This window comes from Misgurnus anguillicaudatus, chromosome 9, assembly GCF_027580225.2.
Source record: "Misgurnus anguillicaudatus chromosome 9, ASM2758022v2, whole genome shotgun sequence".
NCBI classification, from domain to species: domain Eukaryota; kingdom Metazoa; phylum Chordata; class Actinopteri; order Cypriniformes; family Cobitidae; genus Misgurnus; species Misgurnus anguillicaudatus.
This window is the reverse complement of record NC_073345.2, coordinates 16,428,591-16,455,952: the sequence shown is the minus strand read 5'-3', so window position 1 is coordinate 16,455,952 and position 27,362 is coordinate 16,428,591. Positions and strand designations below refer to the sequence as shown.

Here is a 27,362-nt window from a genome sequence, read left to right as displayed (position 1 = left end):
AGAATAGTCAGTTATGATTTAATAGGGATTTTACTATAAAAAGAATATAAAAGAATATTATATAAAAATGATCATCATGGTCCTTTTCTATAAGGTTAATGTGCTGTTTTAGTATAAATTATTTTGGTAAAAAGTTCAAATAAGGTTAAATAAATTTCCGTTTATTCCATTTCACTTTGCAGACACTTTTATTTAAAGTGACATCTAATGCATTCAAGTTTTACTTTTTTACGTCGCTCCTTGTACTGCTAACACAGTGCTCTACCAAGTGAGCTACATATAGAAATAATAAGTCAAATAGATTGCAAACATCATATAAGTCTGACTATAAAGATTTCATGCTGCTTATTGTAGGAACTGAGAGGAACAAAGACACAGAGGAGGGGACAGATGATAGTGTGGAGGTAAAAAGGAGAGAGAATGGGTCGACTCATTTGAGGAACCTGGTGTATGTCACAGATGACCCACTTCCACACTCCAGCCACCCCCCACGCCCCAGTGTCTCTCTCTCTTTCTCTCTCTCTCTCTCTCTCTCTGTATTACACACTCCCTGGTGTCCACACACACACAAATTCGATTTATAAAATAAACATCCAGGTGTTTGCAAATGTGATGTAATAAGCAATAAGCCACACTGACTCAGGATAATACTGATGATGTATTATTTAACCACAAACATAGATTTCACCACAGAGTAGGTAAAATAAGTAACTGTAGACATTTGCAGTTTCCTCAAGGTAAATGTGATGATGTGACAACATTTTGCATCATCCTTTGCATCACTGATATCTTATAGTGGTTAAAACTCTGGGTGTGACAAAGTCACCCAGACAAAATTGATGAAGACAACTAAACAACTTACTGGAGCTTCACAATTCACCCACTCAGACACGTTCAGGTATGTCTATAACTAACACATTTAATGACCTAAATGAAATGAAAACACATTTTTTTGCCTGGTTTATTGGTAGAGAGTAGGGTGACAAAAATGTTGTGGTTTGATAAATACACATAAATGTAGGCTATAGCTTGAGCTTTGAAAAAAGCATGCACAAACCATCTAAAAAGTAGTATGCTAATATAAACATAACAAATATTGTATTTGAAAATGTGAGGTAAATGATATTGTAATAGGAATATTAATTTCAACTGAACCAAAAATCAGACCCAAACCCAGCAAGTTTCCTTTGCCCTCACGCTAGACGTCCACCACACCGCTGTTATGTTCTGAAAAGCCGAGTGAGTGCCTATAAACCATTAGCTGGGTAGATCTGGTTTGCAAGTCCAGCTGCAACATCTGCGCAGTAGGAAGTGTTGCCATGGTGAGGTAGACCGAAGGGCCATAGACACTGTCCTCTGTTCCACGCTTACTGCAGCTGTTCTCCCGATGTGTGTCAATGCGTATACGTGTGTGCTCGTGTGGGTGTGTGTGTGTCTGAGAGCAAAAATAGTTGCACAAATGAAAAACAAATGGTTCGGGGTTGTTTTCCATTACTGGTGTCCAGGTGAGGGCAGGAAGACGGCCGAACCGCTGGGGAAACGTTCTTTCACGTTGACACACTAATACAAACGGTTTACTTGTGAAGGGTGTGCCTCTGTCCTGTCCTTCAACTCTGTGGTCGCTGATCATTCTCAAACCGTCATTCCAGTCGGGGAGTGTAGTGATGACTTCATCTCTCCAGCCTTTGGACTTCCTGTCCCAGCAACGTCGGGTTTTTCCATCTGCATTGAGTTCTGCAAGTCTACCCGTGTGAAAGTGACCCACTCAAGGGCACCCCTGATAAAAGCATGAATGTTGGTCTGGAGATGTTGTTTGGTGCACTCACACACCTAAAAACACACACGTACACAAATCTGTGCGTCAAGATTGAAATAATGCCGTGGAGACAGTGTCCATGGAGACTATGATCATGACAGGGTCCAAGTGAAACAAGTGTGACAGAAACTTTTAGCCAATTATTATGTTTTTAACACTCACTTATTTACCGATCATGATGTACAGTAACTAGTATTGTGCAAAACTTATAGGCCACCATCCCACCATTAGATTTGTTGTTTCAGTGAATAGTAGTAGCAGAGCAACATGATCTCTTTCATTTCAGTGGAAGCTTGGGGACTTTTGGTGACATGAGGGAAAGTGATCGTTGGTGACCGGATGGGCGTGAGAAAAGTTAAGAAAAGTTTAACTTAATGCAAATGATGAGCAACTTTCAGGGAACTACCAGTGAATGGAGGTCACGTCATTCATCTCTCGTCAGTTACTGGAGTGGACGGTACTGAATGTCACTGGTGGTCTGAAGGACGCGTAAGGTAAACAACCTTGAAACGTAACCACAGGCCCTTATCCTTAAAACGTAACTGTAGGTCGTAATAAGTTGCTTCCACAAACAAGCTATGAGGTAATTTTTTGGACGACAGTCTTTATTCACTACTCACTTTAACCAGAAGAAGCAATTTTGTTCTTAAATGTACATTCAACTTTTTTAAAAATATACTCATTTTCCAGGTCCCCTAGAGTTAAACATTTGATTTTTACAGTTTTGGAATCCATTCAGTCGATCTCTGATTATGGCGCTACCACTTTTAGCATAGCTTAGCATAATCCATTGAATCTAATTAGACCATTAGCATCACGCTAACCAAAGAGTTTCGATAATTAAAAGGTGTGATTTTCTATGCAGAACTGGCTAGGAACTGTACTCTCATGCTGGCTTAATAATCAAGGACTTTGCTGATGTAACATGGCTGCAGCAGGCGTAGTGATATTACTTTTTAAAGTAGTGAGTCAAGTTTTAAATAGGAAAAATTTCAAAACTCTTTGTTATTTTTTAGAGCGATGATAATGGTCTAATCACCCTGCTGAAAAAAACAGCATTCCAGCAAGACCAGCATATGTTGTGTTTTGGTGCTGGTTTGCTAGTGAACACCAGCTAAAGCAGCATCAGCACCAGCATTAGCACCAGCTAAACCAGCACCAAACCAGCATTAGCACCAGCATCCCATGCTGGTCATACCAGCAAGACCAGCATATGTTGTGTTTTGGTGCTGGTTTGCTAGTGACCACCAGCTAAACCAGCATCAAACCAGCATAGACCAGCATAATTCCCATGCTGGTTTGATGCTTTTTTTAGCAGGGCAGATTTAATGGATTATGCTAAGCTATGCTAAAATTGGTAGCCAGACTCAGAGATCAACTGAATGGATTCCAAAACGGTAAAAATCAAATGTTTAACTCTAGGGGAGCTGGAAAATGGGGATTTTTTAAATAAAGTGTAATGTCCTTTTGTGTGCTTTATCTTTTTTTGTATACAATTCCTGTATTTTTTGTTTATATCTTAAAGACCTGAAATATGGATGGTCATTTAAACTAATTTTAAAACAACAAAGCCAGCGGTGGCATTTTGCAAAGTACTGTATATTTGTCAAAACATGATGATGGTCCAAAATCACATGCCTGTCTTTTATTTGAATATATATATATAATAAAACTTTAATGCAAAATTAACTATGGGACAACGCCCATTTATAATGTCCATGACGTTACCAATAGACCAAAATTTTTTTCTTTCTTTGTATTTTTGTCTTGTTTTAAGTACAAATATTAAAAAATTCTTAGACAAAAAAAGTTTTTAGACAAAATATATCAAATTTAAGTGAATTTGTGCATAAAAAATCTGCCAATGGGGTAAGCAAAAAAATCTTGAACGTTTTTCTTAAACACGTAATTCAAGAAAAATTCTAGAAAAATGTTTTTATCCCATTTTGCTTGTTTTTAGCACAAAGTCACTTACATTTTATATATTTTGTTTAAAAACTAGACTTATTTTCTAAGGTCATTTTGCTCATCAAGAAAATGCATTAAATTATGCAATAAAAAATTATGTCAAACATATTTTATGTTACTTTAACTTAACAAATTAAATTAAACAATTTCAACTTGTTTTTTCTAAGGTATGTCAACTTATCACAAGTCAAAACTTTAAAAGGTTGGACTAACTTGCATAATTAAGTTGTTTAAACTTCATGCTGCATTTTTGTTTACAGTGCAGTTCTTCAAAAATTAAAGTATAGTTTGTATGAAATCAGACCATATTTACTTTCTTAATATGCATTCCAGGTTTTGTTGTAAGCGATTCACGACTTCCTTTAGGGTGACATCAATCTCTTCTACTTTTCAACCGCACCCCACCGACCACCTGTCGTATAAAGACAATAGAGATCTACCATTTGCTAAATAAAAGTCTTATGCTTTCACTGACTATCCCTATCATTGAAAACGTAAACTATATGTGACATTAAGCAGTAAAATGTCAAAAAGGCTGTTTTCGACTTTATAACTCAACCTCAGCTTCCTTTTCTAACCTCCACACCTCGAACTCACCACGTCCTACTCATGCCATTTCTGTCTCTCTCTCTCTCTCTCTCTCTCTCTCTCTCTCTCTCTCTCTCTCTCTCTCTCTCTCTCGGGGCCTTTCGCCTGACACTGCTGTCACCCACCCTCCTGCACCCCCCAATCGACATGCTCCACTTCATTTTACGAGCAGCACGCTGCACTTCACTAAAAGAGGAAAAAGAATGAGGGAAAACTCACCGAAAAAACTGAGAGGTTTAGAGAGGGGTGTTTGTCAGTGACTGTGTATGCAGAAGAGAGGGAGAGGTGTTTGTTGGTAACAGAGCGCTGAAGGAATAAATGGATGAGTGAAGACGAGATGGTGAGCAGTGGAGGAGAGAGGAATGAGACGACAGGAGAGTGAGAGAGGGAGAGTTTACGCATTTACTCGAAGTTTGTTAATAATTAATGTGTCACAGGCTTGAACGGGGATATATCTATCTCTCCTCTCGCCCCCCCTCTCTTTCTCTCTCTCTCTCTCTGGATACACACGGCCGTGACTCCCAGGTGCACAGCAGAGAGACTGAAAACATCTGAGCTGATCCATGAGGGAGTGCAGGACAACATGCTCTTCTTTTCAGCTCACATCACAAAATGGCCGCCCACTGATGTCCATATACCCTGAGGCTGGAAAGCAAACCAGATTGAGTCTTAAACTAACATTTAAATGTGACCAAGTAATACCGAAATACTCACTGATCGATAAGGAGATGATCGAGTTGATGAGTTGTTTAACGAAACAAAATTGGTGATCTATAACAACATGTTTGCTAAATTAGACTAACTTAAATTTAAAATTCTAAGACTTAAACTACCAGAATTGCTGCTCTTTTTATTTCCTGGTGTCCCCATCACCACACCTTTTCATTGTTTTGTCCGTTTATACAGGTGACAATTCCCTGAACATACTAACAGTCCATCACGGCCCAACATCAACTTCCATACAGTTGGCATATAACAGTTAAACTGGTTGTTGTTGCTGCAAGTTAAACAGGTTGACCAATGTAGCATGAAATATAAAATATTTAATTTACTTACTTTAAGTGACAAACACATTTTTATGGACGTATTTTGTTATTCGCTACTGTGACGAAGACAGAAATATTGTGACAGTGCCTCTGCACTGCAAAACATGTCTTTCTTGCTTGGTGTTTTTGTCTTGCTTTCGGGAGAAATATCTAGAAATTCTTAAAGGATTAGTCAATTTTCTTACAAAAAATCTAGATAATTTACTCACCACCATGTCTTCCAAAATGTTGATGTCTTTCTTTGTTCAGTCCAGAAGAAATTGTGTTTTTTGAGGAAAACATTCCAGGATTTTTTTTCATTTTAATGGACTTTAATGGACCCCAATACTTAACAGTTTTAATGCAGTTTAAAAGTTCAGTTTAAAGGACTCTTAACGATCCCAAACGAGGCATAAGGGTCTTATCTAGCGAAATGATTGTCATTTTTGACAAGAAAAATAAAAAATATGCACTTTTAAATCACAACTTCTCGTCTTCCTCCAGTCCTGTGATGCGCCAGCGCGACCTCACGTAATACTTCATCACGGATGACGTATCGAAACTACGCCCCAGTTTTTACAAGTGTGGAGAAAGAGGACCGTTCCGATGTTGTTGTATGTCGAATGGTACTAATTCATGTATTTGTGTCAGTTTATTGTTTAAAATGGTCCGCAAATGTGCGTTTCATGTAACACGTGACCTTTCCACGGCATTACACAATTACGTGAGGTCGCACTGGCACGTCACGGAGGAAGAGGAGAAGTTGTGGGTTAAAAGTGCATATTTTTTATTTTTCTTGCCAAAAATGACAATCGTTTTGCTAAATAAGACCCTTCTGCTAGTGGTGAAGTGGTGTCTGGAGAAGTGGGTATACTCTTAGTTTATGCCCCCAGTAGAAGTGGGTATACTCTTAATGTATGCCCCCAGTAGAAGTGGGTATACCCCATGCCATCAAATAAAGAGGTGGGTATACTCCGTATACCTGCATATACCCTGCACTACACCACTGCCTTCTGCCTCGTTTGGGATCGTTTAGACTCCTTTGAAACTCAGTTGAAAGTGCAATTTTAAGTATTGATGACTTTAAATGCCATTAAAATGAGAAAAATCCTGGAATCTTTTCCTCAAAAAACATAATTTCTTCTCGACTGAACAAAGAAAGACATCAATATTTTGGATGACATGGTGGCGAGTAAATTATCTGAATTTTTTTTTAAGAAAATTGACTAATCTTTTATGTTAAGATGTATTTTTTTGATGAGCAAAATGACCTAGGAAAATAAGTCTAGTTTTTATATATATATATATAAAATTTAAGTGAATTTGTGCTTTAAACCAGCAAAAAAATCTACCAATGGAACAAGAAAAAATTTCTTCAATTAACTGTTTATAAAAAAAGTAAACTTATTTCAAGAAAATTATTCCATTGGCAGATTTTTTGCTTGTTTTAAGCACTAATTAACAAAGTTTATAATTATTGTCTAAGAACTAGACTTATTTTGCTTATCAAAAAATACATCTTAGTTTGAGAATGTTTAGATATTTTTACTAAAAACAAGACAAAAATACTAAGTAAGAAAGTCATTTTTTGCAGTGTAACAGTTTTATATGCTGCTGTCACTTTTTTTGAGTTGTTTCTGGATGAAGGCAGAATGCTGACTGCAAGTCGTGTTGACAGAGTTCAGGGAAAACTCCCTAATGTCAAGTTTAAAATGAATTCGCATTTAAGGTGCATGACAAAAACACACACACACTTACAGTATAGATGCGATTAAAGTGTTTAAACAGCATATGCCTGTTTTAATACGATTATACTTGCTGCGATTATGAGCGTAATCACATTATTTTTATCAAAGTATTGTGTTTACATGAGGTAAAGTATTATCTCAATATTGCCAAAATCCCATTATAGTTGCATTATAAGGGTGCGTGTAAACGTGGTCAAAGACATAGCAAAATATATCATACATTTGTCTCTTAAATTCATGTCCTAAACTGATGTGAGAGTAAACAATGATAGACTTGATAGTCTTCGCTCGCCCTGTCTCTGCATAGGCCATTATAGTGCCAGCCGGCTGGCTCTTCAGGGTGCTGGACTACACAGGCAGCGGGTGACACGGATTTCAATAAAAGGGATTATAGATGTGGGGACCGCAGACACAGAGAACACACACATATACACACATAGCTTTCACACATATAATCAACTCAATATAAAATAAATAAAATGAGTATGATTGATCCAGAGTATGGGAATGGATTTGAGCAGTTTTCTCTCCCCATTCACAGATTTCTATGACACCAATCCAACTTCACTTTGGATTTCCAGATCTATTCATTTTTTCTGTATGGATTTATTTACAGTTTTGAGGGAAATCTGATATATAACACATTACTTAATGCATTTACACCACACTGTGTTCTTCAGAGAAATCTAGATAACCGATAGTTGATTTCATTTTCACTTCATGGCCAGCATAACACATCATAATGTAGACATAAAGACTTCTTCTCTGTTGTGAATAGCTCTGTGCTCCTGGATTTAGGATCCACAACACAAGTTACATAAGGAAGTAAAATCATGGTATCTGTTTCTGTACTAAAGCGTACTGTATGTAGAAAAGAAATGTTGAGTCAAATGTACATTATTCCTGACACTCTTGGAGTATAAAATGTTTATAATGTACTACACTGTCAAAAATGATCCTGAGGTGGTACCTGAACCAACTAGACCGTGCTCGACCCCTCCCTACTCCCTCAGATGCACGCACTCATACTGTACCTTGACCGATCCAAGCCTGGGCACGCTTTCGTCATTAGGATGCTATTGTTTTAAAGAAAACAGGAAGTAAAGTGCTCTTTACACTGAAACCCATCATTTTGTTAAGTCAGTGTTTTTTTTAGTCTGACTTATTTGGGACACAAAGCAGTCTTAGTTAAATATCTTAATGAAAACAAATCAAAACTTTTCACAAATTCACAGGAGATCATGTCATAACAAATGACCAAAAGCGCAGATTGCTCGGCCCTGTAGAAATATGTAAATTAGCTGCGTTACAATTAACCCCGCGTTAGTTTGTGCCCCGCTCACCCCAACATACTGGTACCAAAGAGTGTATATGAGTACCTTAAATATTGGTATAACAAATGTATAAACATCTTTACCTAAATGGTACATATTAGGACCTTTTTAAAGGGTACTGCCCCAATGGCAACTTGGGACCTTTTTTTCTGACGGTGTCCAATGTACTAATCCTTTATGTACCTATCCCTTACACACATGGTGAATCAGGGGTGTTAAATCCATCTCTTGATGGAGAAACACACTCTTTGACTCACACTCTTTAAAATAAAGATGCTTCACAATGCCAAAGTAGAACCATTTTTGACTAAATGGTTCCATAAAGAACCTTTAACGTCTCTTTTCTGTTCACAAAAGGTCCTTTGTGGTGAAAAAACATTCTTTGAATTATAAAACGGTAAGAATGAAATGGTTCTTCTGAGACCCTTTGACTGGCATCGCTGTGAAGTTCACACAACATACTGTGCCTCCATACTCTTGTTTTGTCTATAGGAAAGAATTATCCCCTAATGAACACTTGTGTTCTAACTTTGAATTACTTAATAATAGTGGCGTATATTACAAGTTTTATGGTTTTGCAAGTTCGACAACTTTTGAAAGTTCACTTCTGGCCCAATTATTGGTGCAGCCCCAACAGTCCTGACAGGTAATATAAGCACATTTCCTTATAATTGGAAAGAAGGGGGAAATAGCATTTGGCAATACATGCAAATCTTCAAAGAGGAATGTGTTAATATCGTGGAGGAGAAAAGAGAGGAACGGTTCAGGAGTTCATCATTTTCTAAAAGTTCTTAACAAGGCCGTGAGGTACGAGCATATGCAAGCCATGAAGATTATGAACATGTTTTAATGAAGGCTGGATGGCCACATTGTCCACATCAGTGGTCTGTCTGAAATGTCCAATCCTAAATAATTGTTGCATTGTCCTTCACCCTACTGCTGCAATACTCGATTGTGTGTTTGTATGTGTGTGTGTGCGTGTGCGTGTGTGTGTAGGTGGACAGAAGGCCTTGGCGTGACCTGCCACAGCCTCTGAGGAAGCGTGGTGACATAATGCGGCCGGTAAACAAGCGGCCGTCACCCTGGTCGTGTGGCACATACACACACTGACAATGCACCACTATCTCTCCAGTCTTATCCGTTGGGGATCAGTTCTGTATCTCAGCAGGCAGAGGAAAAACGGGAGATGCACACTCAAAAACCTTCACCAGTGTGAAATCTATACTTTCTCAAAAAGACCAATATATTGAAAGAATTACAGAATATTATAGTTTCATTTCCTAAACTTATCTGTGGTTCCTGTGAGACATTACTTTGGTTTTTATTTACTATCTTTTAAAAGGTGTTTATGAGTAACAGAGAGCATTTAATGGAATACAGAGACTGAACAAAGCAGATTGAGTATCCTAGAACCGTAACATCCAGAGTGAGAGACGCGGTTGAAGAAAACAACAGCTCTTTGCCTGGGGTCACTTTCATAAGGCAAGCCTGTCAGACACCCACCACCTTCCCAAAAACACATGACTGTACATGCATAGACATGCACACACTGTCAAGCACACTGCCAATGAGATTTATTTGATCAGCCATTTGTTGTATAAATGCATAAGGTGGACACAGAAGTGCTACTGCCACAAAACCATGAAAGTCTCATAATGTTAATTTGGGATTGGAAGCATCAAAGTTTCCTTTCTATCATTAAAGTCGCAATATAATGGAAGTAGCGATTGCCTTATATTCCATGTGGTGACGTATATCCGAGTGAAACCGGCTTTTGATTGGATCATTTGCAGCGATCTTCTCTCGGACCCCGCCCACCTGCCATACCATATGACCAGAAAAAAAGAGAGAACGTTTTGAGGAGGAGATTTGTGTTTTTGATTAAAGATTATGAGGACACATGAATTTTTAAAAAATAATGAAGCTCACAGATAAGTCATTTGTAAAAAATACCACAATATTTCAAAACAAATGACAATTTTCCTTTTTTTATGGCAACATGACCTTACGTAGTTAAAATTAAAGATATCAATGTTATATTTTCTAAAGAATGATCTTTACATTGTGTAGGATGATTTTATGTAGCTTAGAAAAAATACCTGAACTGTTTTTTACCAAATACCAATATAGTCCATCACAGAGTTTATATAACTGATCATTAAAGGCAGGGTGCGTGATTTTTGAAAAACGCTTTGGAAAAGGGAGTCTGGCCGACTACCAAAACACACCTGTAGCCAATCAGCAGTAAGGGGCGTGTCTACTAACAGACATCGTTGGCCGGGGTGTGTATGTGTGGGGCGGGTCTACCAATAGAAGGTCCAGATTCTATTGGGGTAGGTGATTCAAATGTCAACATTGGCTTTCAGAGATCATGCACCCTGCCTTTAAAGAGATAGTTCACTCAAAAATGAAAATAATGTCATTAATGACCCTCATGTCGTTCCAAACCTCTGTTCATCTTCGGAAGACAGTTTAAGACATTTTATATTTAGTCTGAGGGCTTTCTGACCCTTTATTGAAAATCTACGTACGGTATACTGTCCATGCCCAGAAAGGTAATAAAAACATCATTAAAGTAGTCCTTGTGACATCATTGGGTCAGTTAGAATGTTTTGAAGCATCGAAAATAAATTTTGTTCCAAAAATAACAAAACTTACGACTTTATTCAGCATTGTCTTCTCTTCCGCATCTGTTGTGAAGCGCATGCGTGACTGCAGTGACGCAGCTGACGTGTTATCTGGTGCGCCCCAGCTGTTTTTTTTTGTGCCCCGGGCTTCGTTTACAGTCTGAGGGAGACACACACTGTAAGTTTGAGAAAAAAACTTTGCAAACATGTCTGAGGATAACACGTCATCCACGTCACTGCAGTCACGTGACTTTAGTCTCACACATGCGCTTCACAACAGACGCGGAAGAGAAGAGAATGCTGAATAAAGTCGTAATTTTTGGACCAAAATGTATTTTCAATGCTTCAAAACATTGTAACTGACCCATTGATGTCACATGGACTACTTTGATGATGTTTTTATTACCTTTCTGGACATGGACAGTATACCATTACTAGATTTTCAATGAAGGGTCAGAAAGTTCTTGGACTAAATCTAAAACATAAACTCTGTTCCGAAGATGCACGTAGCTCTTACGAGTTTGGAACGAAATGAGGCTGAGTCATTAATGACATTATTTTCATTTTTGGGTGAACTATCCCTTTAAAGGCCTGTACACACTAAGAAAAATGCTGGGTTAAAAAGGGACGAATCCAGCGGTTGGGTTAAATTAACCGAGAAAATGTTTATATTTGAATTTAAACAACCCAGGATTTTGGTGTTAAAACAACACTGCATTGTTTCAATTTACAACCAAAGTGGTTGGCCTCACTTCATTTTTTTTTTTTAAATAACCCTGCATTTTTTAGAGTTTATGTGGGTGTAAAAGTGACAATGCTAAACTGTTTGCACAGTTGACTGTTCAAGTAGAAAGTACTGCAAGATAACAAACTGACCTAAACTGCTATAACTCCCCTGACTGATCTACAGACACCGACAAATCATAGCACAAAATGTTTGGGAACTAGACATTATGAACAATATATAGATGCAAAAATGTGGACCCAGGAGATCTGGTCCATAAAAGTCCAGTCAGTGTGTACTTAAATGGTTTATGGAACGATGCTGTCTATTAAAATTGATTTGCCAAACTTAATTTACTTGCATGCTCTAATGCTACAGGCTGAAGGAAAACATTGTAAAGAACCCAATTTTCACACTAAGGTGTAATGTTTGACAGGTCACGTGAGCTCACAGCTCTTTTATCAGTTTGCCAGGAAACCAAGTCATGTTTACAAGATACCGGCTTAATACAGTGAGCATGTTTGAACAAAAAAAGGTCAATGCATTTGTCAAGAATTGCCAGATTAGCAGCAAATCTTTAAAAGATATTTATAGCATTTCTTATCAAGTTAAATGTATGAGCAAACTTTTTCACTTTGTTTTCTGACCCTGAGAGTTTATACACATTTTGTGCCATTGTCTAGTGTTTTCTGTAAAACTGTTCATAGAGACCGTCACAGCGTTATTTAAAACTATTTCCACACTTTAATAGAGTAATGGTGCATTACACTATTGTTCATTCTGTAAGAAAAGTTGAAACTTAAAAAAAGTAAGTTACTTGGTTCCCTTAAAATTTTGAGTTACTTCAATTAAAAAAACTGTTTAAAAAAATTTAAGGCAACCAAGTAACTTACCTTTTTAAGTTGAACAAACAAATCTTTTATTTCAGTGCATGTTATGTCAAACCCCGCCCACTGCCCCACCCCTGAAAAAGAAGGGTTAGTTTGAGGTAAAGACTTTTCACAGTCAGGACTGTGGGAATCATATGAACACGCTATTCTGAAACCTTTGTTTTAAGCTTTAAGTATCAGTCATGGGAATTGGCTTATGGCGCTTTTCCATTGCATAGTACCCCACAGTTTGGTTTGGGTCAGATCGGGTCAGCTCCCCTCACTTTGGCTTGGTTAGCTTTTCCATTGAGTTTAGTATCACTTCGGATTGGGAGGGATTATAGGCGTGTCGTTATATTTGCGCTGCCTACTGCTGTGACATCATACAAGTGAGAGCGTCGTTGGAATGCTAAACATCCCCATACATTCATTTAGCGTTATTCAGTCCGCCACAAAATTAAAATTGACCACCACAAATAGATGTTTGCGTTCACGTTTATCACTACCTCTGTCTCACATGACAGTTTCTGTACAAACACCCGTGGCGTCAGTCGAAGCGCTCAGCTGAGCCTCATTTAAGTTTTATTTAAGCATGTATACGCAGATATGCGCATCGTGAATGTGCTGCCACAAACTGCAAGTCTGGAAAAAACTGTTATGGTGTTCCTGATTCTCAACCTGTGGATGTTTTTCATCGCTAAAAAGGAGTTTGGGAACTTACAGCAAAGCACAGATGACAACAGGTTTACTCAAGACAACGCAAGCTAGCACGAAGGTAAAGCTAATCTTTTACATTAAAGCAATGACACTGGTAGTGACGATTCTTTCAGACATATTAGTGATCTACAATGTTTTCGCGACACGTTTTGGTATCAGCACAGGTCGCTTGGAACCCCGACCGAGTTGGTACTAAAAAAGTATCGGGTACTACGTACTGCACCCAGTAGAAAAGCCCTCAAAAGTAAACTGACCCAACCCCGACCACACCGTGGGGTACTATGCAATAGAAAAGCGCCTTTAGATACCCAGACAAATCAGCTGTCTTAAATGCATCTATAATCCAACTCAGATACAACTCTTTCTCTCCTGATACACCAATCCACATGTGTTTCAACCACGACTTCACCAGTAACAGAGAGAATAATAGGACTGGTAGAGATTGGATCAGGTTTTCCACATTGGACTTTTACCCAGAAAAGCAACAGCGGATGGGAAAATAGAAAGATGGAGAGAGAGGCAGAATGGCGGCTCGGTCGGGCATAATTGGCAGTCTTTGTAGAGCAGGGCCCTTGATTTAATAGGCACGGCTGGTGACTGAGGCGGTGGAGTGCGAACAGTGCGGAAATGTGCTGGAGCCTGGAGCCCTCCGGCCCAACAATACCAACCCACCCCCTCTCGCTCCCCGTCTCTGAGGACAACTAACTCACAGCCTGCCTGTCCCATGCACACACAGCCACCTCAGAGCATTCAGTATCTCCGTACTACATCAAACAAGATTATTCATCAGTATGTTCCAGTACAAACAACCACATTACCCTGACATTGCAGTAAGTGCATTACGTCAGCGTGTTGCGCTGAAGTGATGTCACAAACCACATACACAAACATACAGATGTACACTTGTAAACTTGTTAAGCATTTTATCAGCATATCAATATTAAATGAAATACGAGTATATGAGTATATTCATTCCTTATTCATTGCTACTTTCTATGAGCTTATGGCAATGCATTCTGGGATTGGCCTGTCTACAAAGAATGCATGCAATAAATAAAAGTTTCTTAGCGAGCAATATAAAAGATATCTACATTTGGGAAGAGACTTTACTGCAGCTTACTAGTTTCTGGGAATCCAGAACCCTTAACATTTTGCACCCCTCTACGAATTTAATGTCTGCCAATGTTTGTTAAATTGAAACTAGGTATTGGTTCTACTAAAAAGTCTTTTACAGAGTATTTAAGAATTATGGTAATAAGCAGCCTGATCCCACCAGAATTCGTACATATTTGCCATCGTATGAATCATCCAAAATCATACGATTATAATAAAAAAAACAATAACGAAACCCATCCCCTAACCCCAATGTCAACGGGTCTAAAGCAAGTTGTACAAAAATGTACGAGTGTGGATGTATGAATTAGCCACCTCATAAAATACGTACAAATTGCCATGAGATAGCATTGTAATAAGAGTTGTTTCACAATATGAATGCATGAATGTATGTCGCATTCTTCACTTTTAGGCAATCTGAGTATTTTGGCTCCATTGCACTGCAGACGTTTTCTGTGACCAATCTCAGTTAACCTGCTCCAGTTTCAGGGACGGATCGCGGTGTCAGATTTCAAGCGACGCCCAACCTTGAAAATCAGAACCGACGCACAGATTTCCTGACCAGATCTGTACGCACACGTTCAGCCGCATGTGTGTGTGGAGCCAGCGGGCCGTGCGCGCATATCACATCATCAACGTCTCACGTCCAGGGCTCTCTTGGAGAGGGTGGGTCTGGGCGGCAGGTCTGTGATTAGTTCAGGCCAGGGGAGCGAGGGTATTGATTGGCAGGCTGGAGACACTGGGCTGCCTTCCACGCCGCTCTAATGAGAAGCCCTGACCTCCTCCAGTCAGCAAGGTCGCCAAACCCTACTGTAATTGCACTCTCTCTAATGGCGTCAGTCACGCATCCGCTCCAGCCTCGGTAATGACAATTACCATAATGCTGCTTCGCTCGCTCTGAGCCTCTCCATCACGCTTCTAGCTTCTGAGCGAGATCCGGAACATTGACGAGAACACTTACGTCGCTTTATGTGTTTTAAATAGCCTGCGCTTGCGTGTTTGTGTGTCGGGGGGATAAAGAGGAGTGTGATGTAACCTAAGACACGAACTGGTAGCGGACCAATACGTCAATACAGTGGGATATTTACCAATCAATGGGTGTTCGGATCAATTGGGAGCATGTTGATGTAAACACCTCCGCTCATCGAAAGAGACTTGATGCATCTTGAGAACACTGTGATACATAAAATACAAATAAATAGGTGATCCACAACCATCCACAATGTCAGATATTATAGTCAAAAATGGTCCCTATTGGGATGGTACCCTTTTAAAAAGTACTTTGCATCAAAGAGTTCATTTAAGTACCTCAAGAGTTACATAATAGTACCTCAAAAGTACACATTGGTACCACATGTATACATTAGGACATTTTTAAATGATAGTGCCCCAGTGACTGCTTGGGACCATCTTTCAGACGAGCACATTTGGAGTTATTTTAGTAAATGTCCTTGCTCATCCAAGCTTATAATCGTGGAAAACAAGCAACTTCTGACTTTGAAATCCAAAAAACTACATTCATCCTTCACAGAAGTAATCTTTTTGTAAAACAAATATTCATATTTAAAACGTTATAAACTAGCTTTTGGTAACGACGCCATCTTGGACTAACACGATTCACGAGAGTCACCATGCAACGTACCCGTGGCAACCAACGCTCACTACACTAAAACTCTCCAAGATGGCGTCGTTATTGAAGCTAGTAAGTTTGAAATATGCATTTTTTTCAACATCGCATTGATTGCCCAGAGAATACCTTTATTAACCCTTTGGAGCTGTGTGGATTACTTCTGTGAAGGATAGATGCATTTTTGGGGGGGGGGTTTAAAGTCAGAAGTTCCCTGATTCCTGTTTTCTACCATTTTAAAGCTTGGATGAGCAAAGACTTAAATAACTCCAAATGTGTTAATCTAAAAGATTATGGACATGTGTATCTCGGATTGGTTGAGGATGAGTAAATCATGGGGTAATTTTTATATTTGGCTGAAATATCCCTTTAAAGCTCCCCTAGAGTTAAACATTTGATTCTTACCATTTTGGAATCCATTCAGCTGATCTCCGGGTCTGGCCGTACCACTTTTAGGATAGCTTAGCACAATCCATTGAATCTGATTAGACCATTAGCATCACGCTAAAAAATAACCAAAGAGTTTCGATATTTTTCCTATTTAAAACTTGACTCTTCTGTAGTTACATCGTGTACTAAAACTGACGAAAAATTTAAAGTTGCGATTTTCTTGGCAGATGTGGCTAGAAACTATAATCTCCTTCTGGTGTAGCCTAATAATCGAGGACTTTGTTGCCATAACATGGCTGCAGCAGGCGCAATGATATTACGCAGCAGCCAAAAATAGTCCCTTAGTATCTTTCAATAGCAGGGGACTATTTTCGGGCACTACATATTATCATTGCTAAATGCATTCCAAAACGGTAAGAACCAAATGTTTAACTCTAGGGGAACTGGAAAATGAGCTTATTTTCTAAAAAAAAAGTGGGGTGTCCCTTTAAGAAGTCTTATAACCATGGGTGTTAACTTCCCAAAGGTATTTTGTGTCAACTACCATAATACATTTCTTTTACAAAGAATTTAAATTGTATGCAGTAACAATCCCAAAACTCAAGAAACTATCCGAAATATATTTATAGGTTCTCTGTCCATGCATTTTATTTACCTCCACAGCGATCAATGATCCACTGTCCAACTCGTGCGTAATATAAACACACGCCCAAATCATTGATCCATGCGGCTCACAACAGCGTAGCTATGAAATATAAGCCAGTGGTGAAAGCGAAGGCTCACAGGTCTGTGGTGGAGCAGAACTTTGGCCTGGGTGCAGATGTGTGGAGGACTGAAGGGAGTAAAGAAGAAACAGATGAGAGATCAATTGAATATCAGCTATTTTTTCCCTTCACTCCCCAACAGCATTTACACAATCCCACATACTGTACACACACAAACACAAGGGATGTGAGTTTGAGTTTTGTGTGTTGCGATGCTAGGAGATTCGGCAAGTAGTTTTGCTTTTAGAGATGTTGTGGTGTTACTTACAGTAGTAAAAAGACAGACATTTGCCCCTGGCAACTTTTGTACCCTTATTAGGGCATTAGGGCCCCCAAATATCATTTTTATTAGTAGTAACATGGGTGTGGTAAAGGGGCTAACCTCCTATTCTTTCATATGGCCCAAAATCGCTAGTGGCATCCCTGTGCACAATGCCAGCAACTAGTAATGGCACACTAGTGTCCAGCTTCACAACAACGTTGAGAAACAGTCAACTTTATGCAAATGATGACCAACTTTGGAGGGTCTACCAATGGAAGTAAACCAGGGGAGTTCACGTCATCCGCCTTTTGTCAGTCACTGAGAGGACGGTTTTAGAAACGCCTCCTAACGACTTAATTGAAAGAGACAGGTGACACACATTGATAAAGTCGCGTAGCAATAACCCCATAACTACAATAGATCTAAAATATGTCTAATATTGCACGGCATTCACAAAAACAAACTACTAGAGTACCTTTACCCCTACATTTTGCAGATTTTCTGCCCATCACAAATTTACTGCTGCATCTCTAATTTCAGGTTGTCGATGCAAGTGAGATGCTCATAAAGAAAAAACAAGTTTGTAAGAAAGTGGGCCGGACGCTAGCTAAATCAGCGGCGGCACAAAGAGGCAGGCGTCTGAGAGCTATTGACCCCGCATCGATCCACAAGCTGTGCGCTGCTATTGACCAAACAGGGGAGCCAGAACATACCGCACCCAACCAGAATGAAATAGAAAATAACCTCATACGACAAACACAGAGTCATGCTAACCTTGTGTGTGGTCAGCTCTGTATACAGTATGTGTGTTATAGAGGATTGTTTTCGTATGCAATGGCTCACATCCTTAGACTTATTGGTTGGCGCCCTATCCCTAATTTCTCTCTCGCTTTCTCTTTTGGCTGAACGAGAGCACTTCCTTCCTGCTATCCTCCACTGATGCAGGTGACAGGAGCCCAGAGACCTGGCAGGACGCGTACATACACACACGCACGGCCAGATGGTCTCAGACCCCGGTGACTGTCAAGGTGGGCCACAACCCAAAGCGTCCAACCTCAATGTCTCCTCGGCTTCTAGGTCTCTTTCTTTTTCCTGTCTGTCTGGTCGTCTCTCTCTCTCTCTCTCTCTCACTCCTGTTTTCTTCTTTTCTCTTCCATGATGTACCTCACAGTCACAGGTGTGAGTCACGCAGCTGCCAAACTCTGTGTAAATGTCAATGAGGCGTTGGGTGTTCGCAGGTCGTGCTGATATAGAAAACCCCCGATGTCCTCTCTGTCCCTACCGCTGCTTGAATAAAATCATTTTGGATAGATATGGCTCTTCCACTTGGCTCGAACATGTTACCGACGTATGTCACGTGGCTCGCGGAATTCGGCGAAAGACTTCGTTTGTCGCCTGTGACAACAGGTGAAGAGGCGCGATCCCTGGGGGAACAGAAAGGATGTCGGATTGGTAATTGGCGAGCGGGGCGTTACGTGGAACTGCGGTGGGGGGAGATTTCACCTGGGAGAAAAAGAGAGAAAACGGACAGGGGAACGAGGCAACGACGGAGGTACGGGCTTGGGGGGGGGGTTGCGGATAGAAAGAGCAAGAGGGGTGGGGGTCATTAAACTGGAAACCAGGAACCACATGGGAGGTAGAATTTTAAATGATTCCCCCACAGCAACACCAGCCTAGCGGTAGGGCAATCTCACTCACCCTCGCTCGCTCTCCCGCTCTCTCGGAGATGCAATTAATTTGGATGGAGGCTGCCAAGAGCGGAGAGATAGAACGATGAGGGTGCGCCCTCTCGCACTCTGCCTGCCTGCGGTCTCACTCTTGCAGAAGAGCACTTTTTTCTCTTCCATTACGGCTATCCGCCGTCCATCTGCTCACGCGTGGCCTCCATCCGACGATGCTGGCCTGGCATCCCAACAGCTGCACGCAACAACATACCATTCATTTTAGAAGGCATGAAACGTGTGAGTGTTGGATATGGGCTGCAGTTTGTTTGTTTGTTTTTAATTGCACCGCTCACACTTTACTATCCTGCGAGACCTCCTAGCCTCACATTCAGCATGAGTCATAGGTGCGCTTCGCGCCAATGGCCGTGATGGGAAAAAGCGAAGACAACGGGAGTGAGAAAGAAAGTAAGAGAGAGAGGTGTCATGGTACACAAAGCACGTAGCATGTTAAAAGCAGGAGGGACTAGCGCTCAGGGCCAGAGAGTGCGTCGATACGAGGGAAATTGATCGTAATCAACAGCGCCTGCAGAGCGAGCGAGCGGCTGCCCGTCGAAACTCTTTCCCTTCTTTTCTCTTCTGCTCTGCACTATTCTTGCAACCTGCGCCAATATCTCCTGCAAATCCCTCATGGAGCTTTCAAAGTCTATGTAAACAACCCAGAATGAAGGAGAATGTGTATGTCCTTACATTATGCATTGTTAAATTATTTAATTAATCTTGGTATAAATGTAGGTAAACGCAATAGATGCAAACAATACGTTTTATATTTTTTTGATAAAGGTTTTTTAATAAAAGGCATTATGGTGTTTATAAAAATAATGTAGTATTATTTTATATTATTGTGTTATTGTATTACATTTGTATTACACAAACAGGAGTATGCTAAGCCTAGTCTCTGTTAACATGTACGCAAACGTACGCACACGATCAAACGCTCAGCCTTGCAAAGTTTATTTGACTCGAGCTTGTACACAGACGTTCGACACATGTGCATTGCGACAAACAAGCAAAAAAAACAAAAACGTAAAAAACAAACTATGCAGACTTAACACACTTCAGTTTGTGTAATAAAAATTTAATACAATAACACAATAATATTAAATAATAATACAATATTTTTATAAAAACCACTAATCACTAATAAAACCTTGTAAGGCATAACGGTGTTTATTTATATAATGTATAACTATTTTATATTATTGTGTTATTATACTACATTTTTATTACACTAAAAAGGAGTGTGTCAAGTCTGCATAGTCTGTTTTTACGTGTACGTGAACGTACGCATACGTTCAAATGCACAGCCTTGCAAAGTATAGTTTATTTGACGCATAAATGTACACAGACGTTCGACGCATGCGCATTGCGACAAAATCTCCTGGGCTACATACTACATTCTTATGCACATGCACTACCTTGTATGTGGAATTCAAAAATCGGGCGGTGCTCTTTTGATGACGAAAATTGTGTCACGCAAGGTCCGCGTACACAAAAATTTACTATTTTTCAGCCTTTATGGCCTGTGATTAGTTATGGTAGTATATAAAATGACAGTGTGATATTGCCTTTAACAACATTTTGGCATTAAGCATGTAAAGTATGGAAAATCAGCCTATCAGCGTCTCAAAACTACTTCCTGATGCAACACATTCATGATCTGCCAGTTCTGGTTCAATAAATGCATCCAAGGCTCCTTTATTAATTTGAAAACGACATGTCAGCACTGGCAATGTAGCCTCCCAGCAGGCAATATCCATCATTTCACCGTCTAGGTTAAGTATAGACCCGATATAGTCTGCTATGAGTAACCCACTTCCAGCCAAAATAACCTTGATTTTGGTTACATGTCATTTTTGCTGAAATAACTTGGGAGAGGTATATTACATTGAGTAAGAAAAGTCAACAGTGATTACAAGTGTGTTTAGTTTTATTTATTTATTTCATTTCTTTTTGGGTCTATACAATTTTCATTGACAGTCCAAATTTTGCCTAGTTTTAACCTAGACATTTGGACAGCTATCAGAAGTCTTTAAAACGCAAAATTGCTTGCTGGGCTGGGTTGTTTAGAGCAAAATGCAGAGCAAAAGTTATGTTGGCACTTTATGTTATGTGTCATTCTTTGAAATCTGTTTGTTTGTTTGGAGGTAACTGTTGCTCACTTATTTTGGCACACATCAGCATACTGTAACACAAAACGTCACCGGTGAGAGGTTTTGAATACAACTTTATAATTCCAAATGAATAACGGTTATTAAAATGCGAGTGCTAGGAATAACATTTTCTAGATGGTAGCCGCTATATTTACAACGCCTCTGAGTCCTAAAAGATCAGGTCCTATCAACTTAAACTGATATCTTTAAATTTGCTAGCTAAGGTCATAATAAAACAACTTTACTACTGTTTACTTCTTTACTACTGTTTATTAAATTTAAATTCTTTGCATAGTATGCATTTGGCAGACGATTTGATCTAAAGTGGCTTACAGTTAATTTTATCAGTATGTGGACTTTTTGCACCGCGAGGTTTCGTGATATTGTCACTTTATATATTGGTTTATACTATTTTTTCGGATTTATTTTTTTATATGTCGCCTGACGTTAGGGTTAGAGTTGGGTTTGGGTAGGGATGTCGTTTTATGTAAATCTAACCCTAAACCGAAGCAACAATGATAAGAAAATAGGACAAAACAGTTGAGTAACCAATACGTGATAATCACACCAATTCGTTATACGATTACGAAAAAACTTGGAAATTCGTGACAATATCACGAAAAAAAAATAAAAAAATATGTGACTTCGTTAGTAATTTACTGAAGCAATTATTAATTTAACTTTAATTTATTAATTAAGTGATGCATAATTTAAACTCATCCCTCTCGGTATGAATTGCGCAGGTAAAATCAGCTGTTACAATACTATGATACTATGTTTTGGGACAGAAAATGTGAAAAATAACAACTCAGTAACTTGGGTAACCATTCTCTGCAAGCATGTGAAAAAATAGGTCATTGAAATTTGCTCCCCTTATGATGTATGAAGGGGATAATACTGCCCCTTAATCTGCACTATCCAAAGCAAACAATGCCCCAGCACTATTGCCCCCCATCCCTACTCCCCCAGAAGTAAGCACTCTTTTATCGATCCAAGCCCGGACGTGCTTTCGTCATTAGGATGCGATTGTTTTGAACAAAACAGGAAGTAAAGCTCTATTTACACTGGAACCCATCGTAATGTTAAGTATGTGTTTTTTATTTGGAGTTAGTTTGGTGCGCTACATGGCACACAGCCCTCTCACATGCCCATCATTTTGCTTAGTTGATCTGTTGCGTGTAAAGCTCAGACAATCATGTAAGTATGCTGCGTGCATCAGAAGGATTATAGGAAGGCAGATAAAAGTGAGTGCTAGCGCAATTGACGTGTCTACTTTTGAAACGCGCTCTAGCACGATTAGCGATCACATTGCGCCTTCTGTGCCTGAACCCAAGTGAACCGCACTACAGCCCACCTCTGCAAGCCGGCCAGGGCACGATTAACTTTAGGGGTCAAACGCGTGTGAGTGCGCCCTTAGTGCAGATATGGGCTCATTTGCACATTTTTGCTCAAACCTACAAAGTGGCAATTTTAACATGCTAGAACTTAACATACGCACCATAGATGGAGACACCATAGATTTATTTGACATCTTAAAAATATATTGTGAAATGTCCCCTTTAAAAGATTTTAAAGATAGAACTGCATAAAAATTGTAGACCTTGCATTACAAATATGTATTAAAAAAGTAAACGGGGTCAAGATCTTTTTGGTTTTTCTTCCTATAAAAGTATTCCAGCTGCAAACAAATTATCTAGCCTACGTCGAAAGGTACACAGAGGGGGAGAGAGATGGGGAAAGAGCCTGCGGTATTAGAAAAGGTGAAGGTCCAAGGCTTTCACGCCCCCCCATATCTCCCTCTCTTTCTCTCTCTTCCTCCACACACCACGGTATAATTTCTCATTTGAAGACGCTGGCATACCTGGCTGTGTGGCTGTGCTGTTAAAAGCACCGGCCCAATTATAGCATAACACCTAGCCTTACGGTTTCCATGGCTGCGCGATGTATCTGTCCCGCGGGACGCGGCGTGGAGGAACGAGCGTCTTATCAAGCATCACCCGGGTAATAATACTCCCCCGAGCCTCCGCGCCTCCGCCAGGCCTTAACGAGAAGCCCGGGTGAAATCTCTCCTCCGCTTCAGCTCCAGCCATTGATTTGAGCTTAATCTGTTTCTGCGGGTGTGCTCGCGCGCGCGTGCGATTGTGTGAGTGTTTGGTGGGGGGGGGGGGGGTGATGGTGAGAGAGTGCGAGAGCGTGAGAGGTACCATTTATTTAACTGAGACTCTCAAGTTGCATTTATCAGAGATTCTGTTAATGCAAACTCAACGCTTCCGAGAGAGAAAAACGTGTTTTTCAACCTGTTGGGATATTTTGGTAATTACAAGTAGCTTAATAACGTTATTTGGGGTGTCAATATTCCTTTTTTGTATGGTTTTCAGCAAAAGTAGGCAATATTTATCAGATTTTATGTTTATTTATATGTGGTTTAAAAATGAATTATATCAAAACATGTTTGTTCAGTCATTGCTTTCGGCCCGAATGCAATGATAGGATGTTCCACTCACCTATCAATCGATAGTATTTGCATAAGCCACATCATCAACTGTGTTTAATATTAACTGATTTGATTAATATTGTAATGTTATGTGGTGTAATGTCATCTGTAAATGAGACATGAGAAATCATTGCATTCTGTCGTCTCTTGTTGGGATCTTCCCTATTATGCCTTTAAAGCTAGCTTGCTATTGCTAAATGCTACAAAACAGCCTACCTGTACTTTAGCTTTAAATACAGTTAATCATAATTTAATAATGATATAGTAAACCACACAGGTGATTAAAGACTCATTGGGCCCTATCATACAGGGGCAATGCAGCACAATGCACGACGCAAGTGTTTTTTTCTAGTTTCAACCCGGCGCAATGATAATTTTCACGTTTAGCGCCACGTTGTTTAAATAGCAAATGCATTTGCGCCCAATTTTGCGCCCATGGGCGTTCTGGTCTGAAAACGAGGTGTGTTCAGGCGCATTGTTGGCGCGTTGCTATTTTGAAGCAACTAAAATAGACTATGCCATTGACCAACTAAAACCTAGTCTAAAGTCAATGGCGCAATATTGTTTTTGTTATTTAATGAGTGCGTTCGTAATACATGACGACAATGATCCTTCACATATATGCGCAGCAGAACACAACCCTTTTTATAATATGAAAAATCAAAGGATTAAAATGTAAAAGCTTATTATTGAGTCTCTTGGACATAAATGAGGACTAATTATGAGACGTTAGAAGGCGTAAAGAGCTGCTTTACTGTACGTGTTGCCTGGTATGTAGGCTAATTAAATTTTTGCTTTAAACAAATGCAAATATATCTTTTTTTTTATTATTTAAATACTATCCCGTGGATTTATTGTATATGATGACTCTGTACCTGTGGATGGTGAGATGAGAAACATTTTTAATTAATGCTTTAAAAAAAACATGGCGCTGTCCGAGTACTGAAACGGCTCTCCGCATCTTTGTAAATTTTTTATCTCCTGTTTGTTACAAATATATTTTTAGAGTACAAACCTTCATTGTTGGGGAAGGTTAATTGCGTTACTTAGTTACTTTCCATGGAAAGTAATGCTTACGTTACTTTTAAGTTATTTTTGCGTTACTTTTTCTTACTTGGCTGAGGCTTGATCTCTTTCAGGCCTTGCAGGTGTTTTTTTTTATCGCAAAAATGTCAAGCTCTGGCCTGTCATCTCCGTTTCTGACTCAAATGGCGCTTTTCCATTGCATAGTACCCCACGGTTTGGTTTAGTTTGGGTCGGGTCAGCTTACTTTTGGGAGCTTTTCCATTAGGTGCAGTACTGTTCCCGCTCAGGCACACAGAGTGCGTAATTTTATTCAGTACATTATTTTATTTTTAAATTGAATTAATTAAACTGAAAAGTAACTTGCATTACTTTTTTAAAAAGTAACTCAAATAATAATGTGTACATTCATAAAGTAATGCGTTACTTTACTCGTTACTTCAGAAAAGTAATATTATTACGTAATGCGCTTTACTTGTAATGCGTTACCCTCAACACTGCAAACCTTTTCTTGCATATTTGAAAATTATTTTATGATGATGTTGGATATTCATACATTTACATAAATTAAAAGGCTGCTATTTTTACTTGTTTTACTTCTTTTACTTACTAAAAGAAAACGACTTTTAAAGGTTTTATTCCAAATTTCAATACAAATGAAAACTTTGTGAAATTTTTAACTGGGGGCTTAGTTTTTCAGTTAACAAAGTCCATCATCTAAATAGGGATTAGACAAAGCGCCAGCGCAACTGGCTTTTAAAGGGGATGACAGATAAGACTTTCATTGGTTTATTGCATGTTACGCCCCAAACACACCCATTACTCATTAGAAGAATATGAACAACCCTTTTCAACCGTGCGCTCGGTGCACAAACCATTTTTCCCGTCATTAAATTAGCAAAAGTGGAATCGAACACGCCCGTTTAGACAGTGCGCTTTAGTCAATGCGTCTAGATCGTTAAAATAGGGCCCATTTTTCACTATACAAAAAACAGTTACTGTATTTGTAGTAAAAGTATGGTTACAGAAATTCATTTAACCAAAAAACAAGGCTCTGGTTAATAAAAACTATTACTATAATAAAACCATGGTTAGTTTTCGTGAGGGAACAGGTCAACATAATACTAAAATTTACTTTATAATTTGCTACCAAACTTGTGTTAGTTCACAGGGATGTTTTGATTAATGTTTAACCTCCTAAGACCTGGATGTCCACATACATTGACGCCACATTTTATTTTGTTGTTTGCACCATAATACTTAATTCTGTGTCTCTGGAACCTGTTGTAAACAAACGTGGACAATTACACTGCTTCATGTTCAAAGAAAAATATTTGGTTATTTTATTTATTGGTTCTTCCTAACCTCAAAATAGCTGGACATGTAATGCTTACATACGATGCATGTTTATATGTGCAAGTATGAATGACAGAAATGAAGGGGAAGGTATTTATTAAAATAAATCCATTTAATATTATGATTCTTAGCTCTTTAAATCTATTACATAACCACACAACAATAGAAAAGATACATATCTTTACTAAAGGAAAGTTAACATGAGACTGAATAATTGACAACAAAATTTGTATTTTTAGTGTAAACTATCCCTTTAAAAGAGGAATTATCACACAATACAATCCACCTCACAGCAACTGCTCTCTTTTGCAGGTGAAGCATGCTGGTATTCCCCACAGAGCCGAAGTTGGGTAGAAATGTGGGAATCATGTTTTATTGAAAGTTTTTTATTTTCCTACGCTAGACTGTCTTGTGCCCTTATAGCAGGTATATATCTCCCATGCGCACCCTGGGCAATATATGTCTCGTGCATGTGCTGAAATAAAACAATGCCTACCTGTCATTGTTTACAAGATAAGGAACCTGTCCGAGTGGACATCTGTCAACACTTCTCATATGCCGGAGCAGTGGCACGAGCAGAAACTCCAATTTATGAAACTGCTTACTGATATTGTGTGTGGCACTTCGCCTCTGGTTTTGAGATGTTATGGATTGTTATCTACGGTTGTAGGGCTGTGGGGGTCGGGTGGAGATCTTCACAGCGATGGTGACGTGTCCTCCTCTGCTGCAGTAGCTCATTGGGCTTGCTCAACCACGCTTCACCCTCAGCCACAGGCCTGGGCCCTCAGGCTGTCAGCCTCCCACAGCGCTGAAGCTTCTTCTCTCCTCATCTCTGTCTTCCTTTCCCTCTTCCACACCCTGAGGAGAAAATCCGGGCAAGGTCGCTGCTGAGATCCGTACCCTAATTCACACAAGAGTTTGATCACTGAGTATTGAGTGTAAATGTAGAAAACTATTTGTATCAATGATGTAACCCACAATCACAGTGGTCAGACCAATCTGATCATTGTCCTGCCTAATAAAGTCACTCTTTGTTTGATCCA

The 27,362-nt window shown here is 39.4% G+C and overlaps 2 long non-coding RNA genes across 2 annotated transcripts; one reads left to right on the top strand and one right to left on the bottom strand.

Annotated features, from left to right (window-relative positions):
* Positions 1-73: 73 nt before the first annotated feature.
* LOC141366092 (uncharacterized) lies at positions 74-17,544 on the bottom strand. The gene is made up of 3 exons (XR_012371093.1): positions 17,202-17,544; positions 15,618-15,703; positions 74-1,830 (listed from the first exon to the last, which is right to left on the bottom strand). It is a non-coding gene; the product is annotated as an uncharacterized lncRNA (long non-coding RNA).
* Positions 17,545-25,280: 7,736 nt separating this feature from the next.
* Positions 25,281-27,362, top strand: LOC141366225 (uncharacterized). The gene is made up of 2 exons (XR_012371326.1): positions 25,281-26,745; positions 26,990-27,362. It is a non-coding gene; the product is annotated as an uncharacterized lncRNA (long non-coding RNA).